A 12,057-nucleotide genomic window follows, 5' to 3' on the forward strand; every position below is an offset into this window, starting at 1 on the left:
TCCACAGTCACACACCGAGGCAACTCCAGCATTTGGCCGAAACGAGCGCCCATCTCGGCTTGGTGTTTCTCAGTGCCTCGCTAGAGAACCGGGGCGCGAAGAGACACGCCCCCCAGGCTAGTAAAATACGTGCATGCTACACTATATAATGGATACGGAAAAAACGGCTTATTGATTCTTTATAAGAAATTGCAAGTGTATAGCATTCAAGTTGTTGTTCATGTCAATTAAGAAAGTTAAGAGTTCACTTTATTAGAAATAGTGTAAAATATTGTAATTTCCAAGACATTCTTCACATTCCTTTCAATGGGATCACGTGATGTTGCTCTGCTTTCATACGTCATGCTTTTGCTCGGCCATTCCCGAGCTCGTGGAGGAGGAGTTTTGAAAAAGTAGGACATTGGAATCTCCGTCTGAATACAACTCTGTAAACAGGCAAGACAACTATATGGTTGCATTGGCAAATATTTTCACAACTACCTAACAATTAAATTGGGACAAAGTAGATGTTATTCTGCTACCCTGTCTTTAAGTAAAATAGCTACTTTCATTATTGGTATTACAGTTGCAGTTAGGTACGAGAGATGCTATTTGTTTAAAGGAGTAGTCATCCCCAAAAGGATTTTTTTTTCTTTGATTACTCACGCCATGGAGACTTGATTTCAATAATATATTTTTATTTTATTTGTCGCATTACTAAGACAAAAATGTGATAATAGTACACTTCCCCCCATTGATTCCGGATGGGGACCCAAATGCATTTGACCGGATTGAATCGCGGGCCGTATGTTTGACATCCCTGCTTTAAGCTGAAAGACTCTGAGTCAAAAGGCCTGAGTAAATGACATCATATACAGGGTTTCCTGCAGGAAAAAGTCTTGACCAGGGGGGATGTCATGGCGCACACGCTTCCGAAAATTTTTGATAATTAATTAATTAATTCGAGTAATTAATTCACTTCATTTTTAATATTAATTCTTATTTTTGCCCTATAAAAACACATGAATGTGCCCACAATTCGTGCACAGATGATGCACTATGCATGTACACTCTTTTCACAGCTTTCAAACAAAAAAATCCGCTTGGAAATCCGTTCAGGCATTCAGGAGATACCAGCCCTTATGTTTTCTTCAAATGTAAACAAACATGGCTGCCATGTTTGAAAGATAGGGTTGGTATGGGGGTTAAACATGCAATTTCGCGATCGCGATCATGCCTAGTACATTGTTGGAGGTCCAAAAACCGCTTCCAATGAGTGGCTTTGTGTGTCCCACGCCCATATATGGTCATTTCAGTCCAGAATTAACAGGTTTTTTCAAAAACAAAATGTTTGTTTAATGTCCATATATGGTCATCTCAGTCCAGAATGAACAGGTTTTTTTCAAAAACACAATGTATGTCACCTCATGTCCATATATGGTCACTCCAGTCCAGAATGAACAGGTATTTTCTGTCCTGTACGTCCAGAATATCAGTCCAGAATGAATAGGCTTTTTCAAAAAGCAAAATGTGTGTCCCATGTCCATATATGGCCATTTCAGTTCAGAATGAATAGGTTTTATCTGTCCTGTACGTCCAGAATATGTGTGTAGTGTCCCTCCCGGTCTGATGAATGGATACTTTGAGGATTGGTCAAACTTCACATGATAATTTGGCCTTCAGGTTTTATCTGTCCTGTACATGCAATAGTTCTCACCTACTGCATCCACAACTAATGCTACTATAAAAACCTTATTCAAATAACAATTCAGAATAGAGGTTTTATCTGTCCTGTACATGTAGAATATTATCAACAAAAGGAGTGGATATCTATAGACACCCAATAAAAGATTCAAGTAAGAAAAGAGAAGAAAGCAGCAGTGACAAACAGTACAGAATGACACCACCAGAAGGATGTCGGGCAAATATAGTAGGCCACAAAAGAGTTGAAAAATGTAGTAGGCCACAAAGACTGGTCAGGGATAAAGATCCCCAAAATATCCAACCAGCACAGACTGACTTCCCCATCACTTGTGACATACCCAGAAGAGAGGAGATCAGGAAAGCTGTACAACAGCTGAAAAATTGGAAAGCAGTAGGGCCAGACCTGGGAAACTGCAATAACTATAGAGGGATGCAGTTGACAAACAACTAATCCCCAAAATATCCAACCAGCACAGACCGACTTCCCCATCACCTGTGACATCAGGAAAGCTGTACAGCTGTCATACCGGCTCTCCAGACAATTGTATACTAAGGGCGGATTCACACTGCGGTCTCGGGACCGTTCTCGAGGCTACTTGGCAGATGTTTAGACCGGTTTTGACAGTGTGAAGCGTGCGGTTTTCCTCAGAACCGGATAGCCTCGAAACCACCTCAAGAGGTAGTCTCGAGACTGCTTGATGCGACCTTGTGAATGGTGAGCTGCAGTGTGAAGCAACCGTCCACAAAACCGGTTTTGATGTTGAACGTGACCTCATATAAATTCGACGAGTCAGGCGTCGCCACAAATAAACACTAGGTAACAGTTGTCGACATGGCCATAAGATCAGCGACGCGTTAGATTGCTTGCTTGCTGGAGATTTGGGCAGACGCTGACATCCAAACGCAATTAGACAATACCCACAAAAATGCAGACATATTTTCGGTAATCAGTGAGTATATGCGTGAGCGTGGATTTAACAGAACAATATTACAATGCCGTGCTAAAGTCAAGTGGCTCAAACTACACTATCATAAAGTTAAGGATGCCCTGCTAAAAACTGGCAGCTCCACAGATGAAAAAGATACATTTATTTATTTAACCCTAACATCCTAGACCTAGAATCACAACCCATCACCCGTCCAATAAATCCGAGTCCGTCAACACCGCCAACTTCTCTTCTTCATCATCATCATCATCAGCAGCAGTAGCATCTCCGACTCCACTCTCCAGCCGAAGACAGCACGGGCATGTCCCGTTTTGGTGTCGTAGCGTTAATACTAGTGTACCAACGCTTTTTCGCCTCGTTTCTTTTTCTTTGAGGAAGCCACTGATTTGCACTCACTAGCAAACTTGTTCTAATATAATGTGCAGTGCATGCAGTGTGCCTGCTTGACGTGCTTGTTACCCTTAATGTGAACATTAATTAAGCCACACTGTGGCTTGTGAAAGCGTTTCAATTGTAGGCTATGTTGATTATTAAATAATAAAAATAATAACGTGCACTGCGCCTGCGCTGGAAGTCTGACACAGTGACTCGCTCATCATCATTCATTCATTTCTGCGCCTGGAAAATAGCAGATCTACAAGCTCACAACGCGTCGCGGATGCGAGGCATTGTGAGCTGGTAGATCAGCGAACGTCACTCGACGCCTACTATACCACCGGCTTCGACTGCTCTCTTCGCATTCAATCCGACTTTTTCACCATTTCTCAGACGTTTGAATGCAGAGAGTATGCACTGGGTATCCACGGAGGAGTATCCACGGTATCCTGTTCACCGTGCACTTTGAAGTACGCATGCGCCGATATCTCTCGCCTTGAATATTATTCCCCTCAGGGGAATCGAACCCAAACCGTGGGTTTGTTGCATCCGTGCTCTACTGACTGAGCTAATGAACGGATGAAGTGACTCCTTTTTTGTGCATTTATCTATGACGTGGATAGTGGGGTAGATGTTGATAGTGAGGGACTGAATATTTACTATTCTGTCCATAACGGCACATAACTCGGTAACGCGGCTGAGTGGGATTGGGCGCCGTTCCCACCGCTCGTCGCGGCAACTCGGCTCGCTAGCGCTCGCCTCGGTGGCGGTCATCGGCGCCCAATACCGCGCCGCTCCGTCGGGGTCTGTGGCGTGGGGCGTTACACCGGGGAACAGAGCATACTTGGCATCTTGGCATCTGGTTCGAGGCTGGGAGAGGCTGGGATTCACCTCAGGTTTTATTTTTGCGCTCCTCTGAGGTTGACCACTAGATGTCGACATTTTACTACTAATATCTCTGCATTTGGATACTGGATATCCAAGTATCCTGGATACTTTCTGCATTGAAGAGTCTGAAAGCACGTGAATATTTCGCATTAAGTGCGTTGATATCATTCGAACCAGGTGCACCATACAGGTCTATTGATACGAGGTGTGAACTTCGGGGGGTGCGAGACCCCGGGTCAGAAAAGGTTTGGTCGTCGGGGATCACTGCAACACTGTTCCACACTGCGCTGTCGCGCGTCATTGGATTGTTACATCAACTTTCGTGCCTGAATTTCTTGGCGACCAGAATCAGCAATGTCGCATAGTTGATGACGTCTGTATTCAAAAGCGAGGCACTATGTGCATACCGCCACCTATAGGATCGGGACGTATAGTGCTAGTGATCTCCAGGGAGGCCAGAAGGCATGCCAATGTGAATGCTGGCCAGCGTGAACCAGCAACCGTTTTCAGAATCAGTTCTAATCAAACGGATTGCAGTGTGAATCCGCCCTTAGATTCACTGCTTCCCTTCGAACCGAGGTTTGATTTTTTAATAATAAACTAATCCACAAAACTGACATCATTTCTATTGTTGACGTATTGCTGCTACTACTGCAGCATATGCCCAAAACAAGGTGCTCTGCGGTCAGCTTCATCAGCTGTTGCAAGTTAGAATGCGGCTTAATTCAACGTGGAAGTTGCTTGAAAACATTTCCTTAGACTAATTTAGGCTACGCGCCGTCGGATCTTTGGGATGTCGGAAGTTTGAGATTTTGCCCTACATATGTTTTCTGTCAGAGGAACAAAATGCGAACGTACCATTTTCCTGGATGTTCGACTAGAGAGACAGCCACTAAAGGAAAAGTATTTCCTACAGCTTGATGTCCAAAAATCACACTTTAAGACATCGCTTCACCCTGTGCTGAAGTTAAAGTTGAGCTTGAATCTGACACTCAAGTCACTGAAGACAACGATGATTGGGGGAAGACAAATGGAGGTGTCAACGTTGGAGAAAAACCTTTCCAGTGTAAACATTGCAACAATAGTTTCAGTGAGTCAGGTCTCTGCAGAGACACAAGTAGCCTGTTTCACAAAAGCAGAATGACAGTGATGCAAGGCATCATAAAACTGGCAAGAGTGATCCTGAAGTGGCTGGATTTTATTTGACACGTGCATCATTTGCTCTTAAAGTTAATTTGATAACTAACAATTAAGTGTAGGTTTGAAACGAGCAATAGGCACCTTTTTGGCTGTTAAAAAAAACTTGAATCCTCAAATTACAGATCTGTAAAAAAAAGGAAAAAAGAAAGAAAGAAATGCCACAAGAAAAAGAAAAATACACTTTGAGCATGAGTCCAATGACAGCAAGTCCATTATGGCTATTTACAGACATATTTGACAATTCTGTAACAAACATATTGTAAAAAGATAATTAAAATAATGTGAAACATTGTTTGAATAAAATGCAACTTTAATCAATTGTTTGAGAACATGTATTGTGCCATGAATTATTCATTCCACAAAACAAGAAATTGGCATAACAGCTAGATGGGGGATGGGGGGTGGGGGGGGGGGAATCCATTTTAGGGATTATCTATCTATCTATCTATCTATCTAGGTCGTCCTCAGACGAGCCCTCCATCGTTGTTTCCAGTCATCTCGGTTCTCCATACATCTGGCCAGCTCATTGGTGTTCTGTGTCCCTACGTCTTCCTTGAGTATGTCCACGTATGTTTTTGTGGGACGTCCTCGCGACCGGTGCCCATGTGTTGGCTCCCACCGTACCAATTTGCTGTCTGGAAGCTCCTGGTGTCTTTGGCAGTGTCCTGCTAGTCTCATTCTTCTGGTGGCAATTGTACCTTGGATATTTACATGTATTGTGAAATTATTCTCTGTCATGCACTGGGATCGATTCAACTTTTATTTGCCAAGCTGCATATCTGGTACCATTGAAACCCTCTGATCTACAAGCACATAACACGTCACGTGGCGCGTTATGTGCTTGTAGATGGGCTGCCTATTTTTTGGCAAATGTTTCGCCCCAGGATAATGGATGTTGGGATATTTTGATTATCGCCATAATATCGTAAATCGCAATTTATTTGGTCACAATAATCATGACGGTTACAGTATTCCACCCCTATAGCACAGGACACATTGTCATTCATACCATAACAAGACAGGGGCTCTCAACGCAGGGACTGGGGGGACCTTGAGGGAGCTGTAGGCGGTCCCCAGTTAAATGACAATTGACAAATTCAAAAAAATTAGAGTAAAGATTGGGGGACCGGACCGGTTCCATAGGCTCTAACGTAGCCTGACAGTTCCCTGACTGCTAGGCCAGTGGTCTGGGCACGTAGGGTAGGGCCATATATTCGTCCATGCCTTACCCCTTTCCTTAAACTATAGTAGTAATAGTAAAACATGGCAAAAGGCCATGTTCTACTATTTTGATTTTGTTTTTAAATATATCAAGTAGCTGATCTACAAGCTCACAATGTGTCGATATAGATCGGCTAATTGAAGTATTTTAAAATGTTTTTCAAAATGTAAAAAAAAAGGCAAGGAAGTTTAAGGTATAGGGGTAAGGCATGGATGAAAATATAGCTTGTAGGCTCTAACATAGCCTGGTACCGGACTCGAACCCGCAATGCACTGTTCAATGCGGGTTCGAGTCCCGTTCCAGACGATCTTAACTGCATGTCTCTTAGTTCAGATTGGGTTCCCATAGATATAAATGGTATAAATTGGGGGTCCGTGGCCTAATGCGTATCAAACTGGGATTCCTTGAAATAAAGGTTAAGAACCACTGCCCTAACACAATGGTTCTCTATAGGGACCAGGGATTGTCAGGGTTCGTTGAGAGGGTTACAAATGGACCTTTACAGGTCTGTAACATCTGAGAGATCATGGGGGTCCTTGATAAAAAACACACCTAGTGTGAAGTGAGTAGTGCTATTTATGAGTTAATTTCATTGGACACAGAAGCAAGTGCTAGGACAATGTCCGTTCTGCAACATTATAGGCTAATGCATTGGGATTTTATATTTTTATTTTTTTTTGCATTGGGAAAGTTTCCTGTTTATGACCTGAACCATGCAGCATGCAGTGGTTCCCAAACCTTTTAGCCCGTGAAGAGAAAAAAGAGAAATTAGACGTTTGCCCTGGGACCCAAACTAGTCAAAATAGCAGATCTACAAGCTCACAACGCATTGCTTCGCACCGTGTTATGAGCTTGTAGATCAGCTATTTTATTGACTTCTAATTTATGGAATTTCTTCGATTTTTCTTTTATTTATTTATTCTTTTTAATACTTAAAAAAAGAAGAAAAAAAACATTCTATACTTTTTTTTATTCATGACAATCTTAGATTTGGTGGAATGTTTTTTTTTTTTTTTTTTTTATGTTTTGACACAATGTAGGAAACAAAATAATTAGGGATCCATAAATGGGTCCCGACCATACTCTATGGTCCCGACCATAGACTTATAATAAGTGGTCCCGACTCCCGACCCAGTTTTTACGCTCTTGCAGTGTTTAGGAAACTATGATTTATGGGAACTGAGTAGGCTAGTTGTGTTTCAAGCCGGACATGATAGACGGCCGAGGACCGTTTCCGTCCTTCTCTCTCGTCCGGGTTGAAACACTATAACGGTAAACACAGTAAACAGAGAGATTCTACAATAAGTTTGCAGTGCACAAACCTTCGTGTAACTTCTGTCTGAGAGCGTCGTGCACAACAGATTTTGGAAAGAGCAGAGTGACAGGCTGTCTCTCGTTGTGAAAACGGGAGGACTTAGTTTAAGTTTCCACACTAATTTAAAGACATCAAAAAAAGGCAGTTTTTCTTTCATTCATTTTGGGGATGGTGTTTTCCTCTGGTGTTTCAGTCCGAGTGTATCAAAGGGTGCCTGCGGCGCTCGGGGGCGTAGAGCAGGACCAAGGTCCGCTGGCCTTCGCGCCGCTTGCAATGTCGTGGACAATAAAACGAGCGCACCCTTTGATACACTCGGACTGAATCACCAGTAGAAAACACTCTCTCTTCATTTTGGGGTGTGGGCTAATGCTAAGCTAAGCAGTCGACCTAGAGACTGAGGGCGGCTTGCACCAACACGGTTTAAGCCTTAAACTGGTTTAAATCAAGGTTTATCTTTTAATCAGCTTGCACCAAACCTTAAATCTAGTTTTCATTAATCAGGTTTAGTTTTAAACCATCCTTTTAATCTTGGTTTGAATTTTCACTGTAAACCTGGATTTCTGTTAATCCTGTTGCACCACTACTTTAAACTTTGATTTAAACATCAGTAAGGGATCAATTTTAAACCTGCTGTAGAGGTGGTTTAAATGCAAACATGCCATTGACAAGACATGAATGGGGGTCCCCCTCCTGGCTGCGAGGGAAGCCTCACAGCATAAGCCCTGCAGGCTTGCTGCAGACAGCGTTTCACAGCTGAAAACAAAAATCTCATCATATTGTTGTCTTCAATACATCCTTGTACATCGGCTATTTTAAAATAGCGAACATTTATATATTTACGGGGACATAATAGGCCTACAGTCAGTGGAAGAGGACTTCCCAACCAATATGGAGACGTTTTAATTTTCGAAATCGCTTCATAATTGACGAAACTATCAAACTGTGGTGTATTTCTTTGCTTCCCTCACAGGAGGATAGCCGCGCATCGCCGCACCGCGCTGTAGCGAGCCGAGCGCCACCGTCGTATGACGGAGGCTCACGGAGCGTTATAAAATTAAATATTTTTTGGCTGCAGGCGCTCTTCTTAACATAGAAGGTGATAGGCCTGCCCACATTCTCCCCGAAGTAAATAAAAAAGTAACGTTATGATGTTAGGCGTAAGAGAATAGTTTATTCCAGTGTGTTTACATCGCAAATCCAAGATGGAGGACATTTAAACCATGAAATAATCGCAGTTTATGGTTTTAATCACAGGTTAAGGGTTTAATCACAGATTTGTTAAGCAATGCTTAAATTTAAGTGGTGCAACGCACCTCGATTTAAAATAAAACCTAGATCAACAAACCCTTGATTAACCCTAAACTAAGATTTATTTAATCCCTCTTGGTGCAAGCCGCCCTGAGCCTCACCCTTACCCGTTAAAGTGTGTTTTCCACCAGGATAAATGAATGATGGTATGTTTTTTGTTCTTCTCTATTTTTGTTTACATAGAATGATAAGAATGTAACTTAGGCTAACTTGGAAAAAGGGGCATTTATGGTAGTGAACCTGAACAGTGTTTATTAGGTAAATATCAACGACACTAAAATTAGACCCTAGTAAGCTTTTCGGCTTATTTAACCCTTAAGTTCTGTTCAGATTCACTTCATCTTCGTTCTGTTCGCGGGTCATTTTGACCCAGGGGATATTTTGTTTAAAAAAACAACACTAATATAAATTTTAACTTAAAGGGGAGCTCCGGTGGTATTTAAGGGCTTTTGTAATCCCATATTATGATATTCGAACGTGGAAAACAAAAAGGGATTTTATTTTGGTTGGTGGTACATTGAGCGAAAACAGTGTTTTTTTTCTCGAAACTCCGCTCCCTGAGCTGACTTTGCCTGACTCCAGCCCATAGACCCGCCCACTCTCTGAGCGGACTGGTTCTCTTGGTCTGGTGTTGTCATATGACGCTTAACTTGATATGGTTTGGTATCTTGGCGTACCAGCCAATGAAAACTATGCGAGACGGAGGAGGGGTTGGGTCTAACTTTTGAAAATCAACAGAAACAGTGGAGGTAGGGGGAGCTCAGCCAAAGCTCTTAATTGCTCCCTTTGAACTTCAAAGGGGGGTTGTGCACACTTTGTTAGCATCAAAGACAACGACCTGTTTGATGCCTGTCATAGAGGGGAGGGGGAGGGGGGAATGTTTTTGTGTACACACAAGTCAAACACAACCCCTCCCACCAGATCTCTTGTGATTGGGAATTTCAAATCCCCTCCCCTTCAATGGGACAATGTCAGAGTCAAGCTTAGTGCAGAGTCTGAAATCAGGCTAGAGCTGACTATGACCTCACTTCCTACACTACCCACAGACAGTGCTTTGCGCGACACGCTTCCTCCCGCCCGTAACAACAACAGCACGCCATCCGATGCTACGTTGTAGGGGCTTGTTGGTGGAAAGCATTGGTCGTGTACTTGGAAGCAGTTGTTTTTGGAAGTAGTATTAGTAATAGTAGTATTAATAGTAGTAATAATAGTAGTAGCCTAGTAGTGGTAGTAGTAGCATCAGCAGCAGCAGTCGTTTTAATAGTAGTAGTAGTAATAGTAATAGTTTTTTTGTTTTGTTTTGTTTTTTGCAGTAATTGTACTTGTTTAGTGTGTGTCTGTGTCGGTGAAACGATGCCGCAGTATTGTTTTGTTCCTGGGTGTTATGGGGCCAGAAGGAGGCAGAAAGGACCCCTGTCTTATCACCGTCTTCCAAACATGGATACTAGATGGGACCTTTGTAGACAATGGCTGAGAGCTATCAAACACCCTCGTTACGACGAAAACACAGACCCAGCTATACTCGGAGGTCTGCGCGTGTGTGGTGTACATTTTACAGCAGATGACTTCGAGAGAAATCTCATGGCAGAACTGATGGACAAGGGAAAGACCAGGAAAGCGCGGGCTATACTGAAGGAGAACGCGGTTCCATCCATATTCCCCCAAGAGACTGTTGACATGGAGCCTGAGGCGTCCACTTCGACTGCTGTTCAACCCCTGCCGGCCAAAAGAAGCAGACCAGAGGTGTGTTTGGAGTTAAAATGCCGGAAGCAACTTGTGAAATATGTAATTATAGATTATAGCAAACGCTACTACGCTAGCCACTTGACTAGCTATATTGATGTTGTCACTTTTCTTTAGAACCTTCCACCTGCAGAGGCTTCAGATGAAGTTGCAGTCTTTGAAGGGGTAAGCAACTTTTATTTGGAAGAAGTAAATATTTAGCCTTGTTGTTTGAGACGCATCGCTACACGTTGGGAGCTTGTAGAGTGGCTATTTTGAGTAAATTGAGTACCTGAGTAAATGTACTTAGTAGTTACTTTACACCACTGATTATTGACTGTTCAAACTGAACGAAAGGCTGTTTGATAAACACACGCGCGCACACACACACACACACACACACACACACACACACACACACACACACACACACACACACACACACGCACTGCTTATTTGCGTTCACATTTCTCAAGACACAAACACAAGTAGTAGCTCAAATGCTCAAACTTGAGAAACTCAAGTATTTCTGCATGCAGATCGCGGATTCAGGAATCTGTGGCATTGAGGCTCGGTCACACAGAGAAGATTAATGGATCGCTTACTTCAAACTCATTGTCCCTCCTGGTCCATTGGGTTTCGGCTGCTTTTTCCAGTTCAGCTTGGGTATTCTGAAGTTCAAGTATGTTGCAAGCACACCGCTATCCAGGTGGGCAGCGAAACTGGGGTGTTCTGTCACCCACACACTGGTTGTCTCTGTGTCAGCTGGAAGGTCTTCAAACAGGAACTGAACACGAGGCCATGTTTTACAACACAGAGACTCCTTTTCTGTAGGCATGGGTTGACCGTCCACACTCACACCAGTCAGTGTTGTTAGCTCTGGGTGGTCCCTCATGCTCTGGTGCAGCAGCCCCACTTAGTTTTACTACTACTACTGATACTTTTGTTTTTGTTTGGGGTTCGCGGTTACTGCAAGCCTACGGCAGCCGTATCGGGTCAATCCTATTGTAGTTTCAATAGCTACAACGACCACCTTCCACCACCTACGTCATAGCCTCGGGAACCCAGGCGTTTCATTGGCCAAATCAGTCTATGACGTACGTGGTGGAAGGCCCCCTACTGGCCACAGAACAGTAATGTAAGGAAATAGATGCATTTTAGCATGAATGTGGTTAACTAAAAAGACACAGACTTAGTTTAAAACCGGCGAACTACTCCTTTAACAAATCATCATCATACATTGACTTTGTCTTAATTCCAAACAATTCATATAATATATATGGTAAATATTTGCATTTATGCTTTGCTATATCACATTTGAAAGAGCTGGACGTTTTACTGATAGCTGAAATTCATGTAAAATAAGAGCTGAACACATGTGAACATGGGAACACACA

This window comes from Nannobrachium achirus (genome assembly GCF_963921795.1).
Source record: "Nannobrachium achirus genome assembly, chromosome: 10".
In the NCBI taxonomy this organism is placed as follows: Eukaryota; Metazoa; Chordata; class Actinopteri; order Myctophiformes; family Myctophidae; genus Nannobrachium; species Nannobrachium achirus.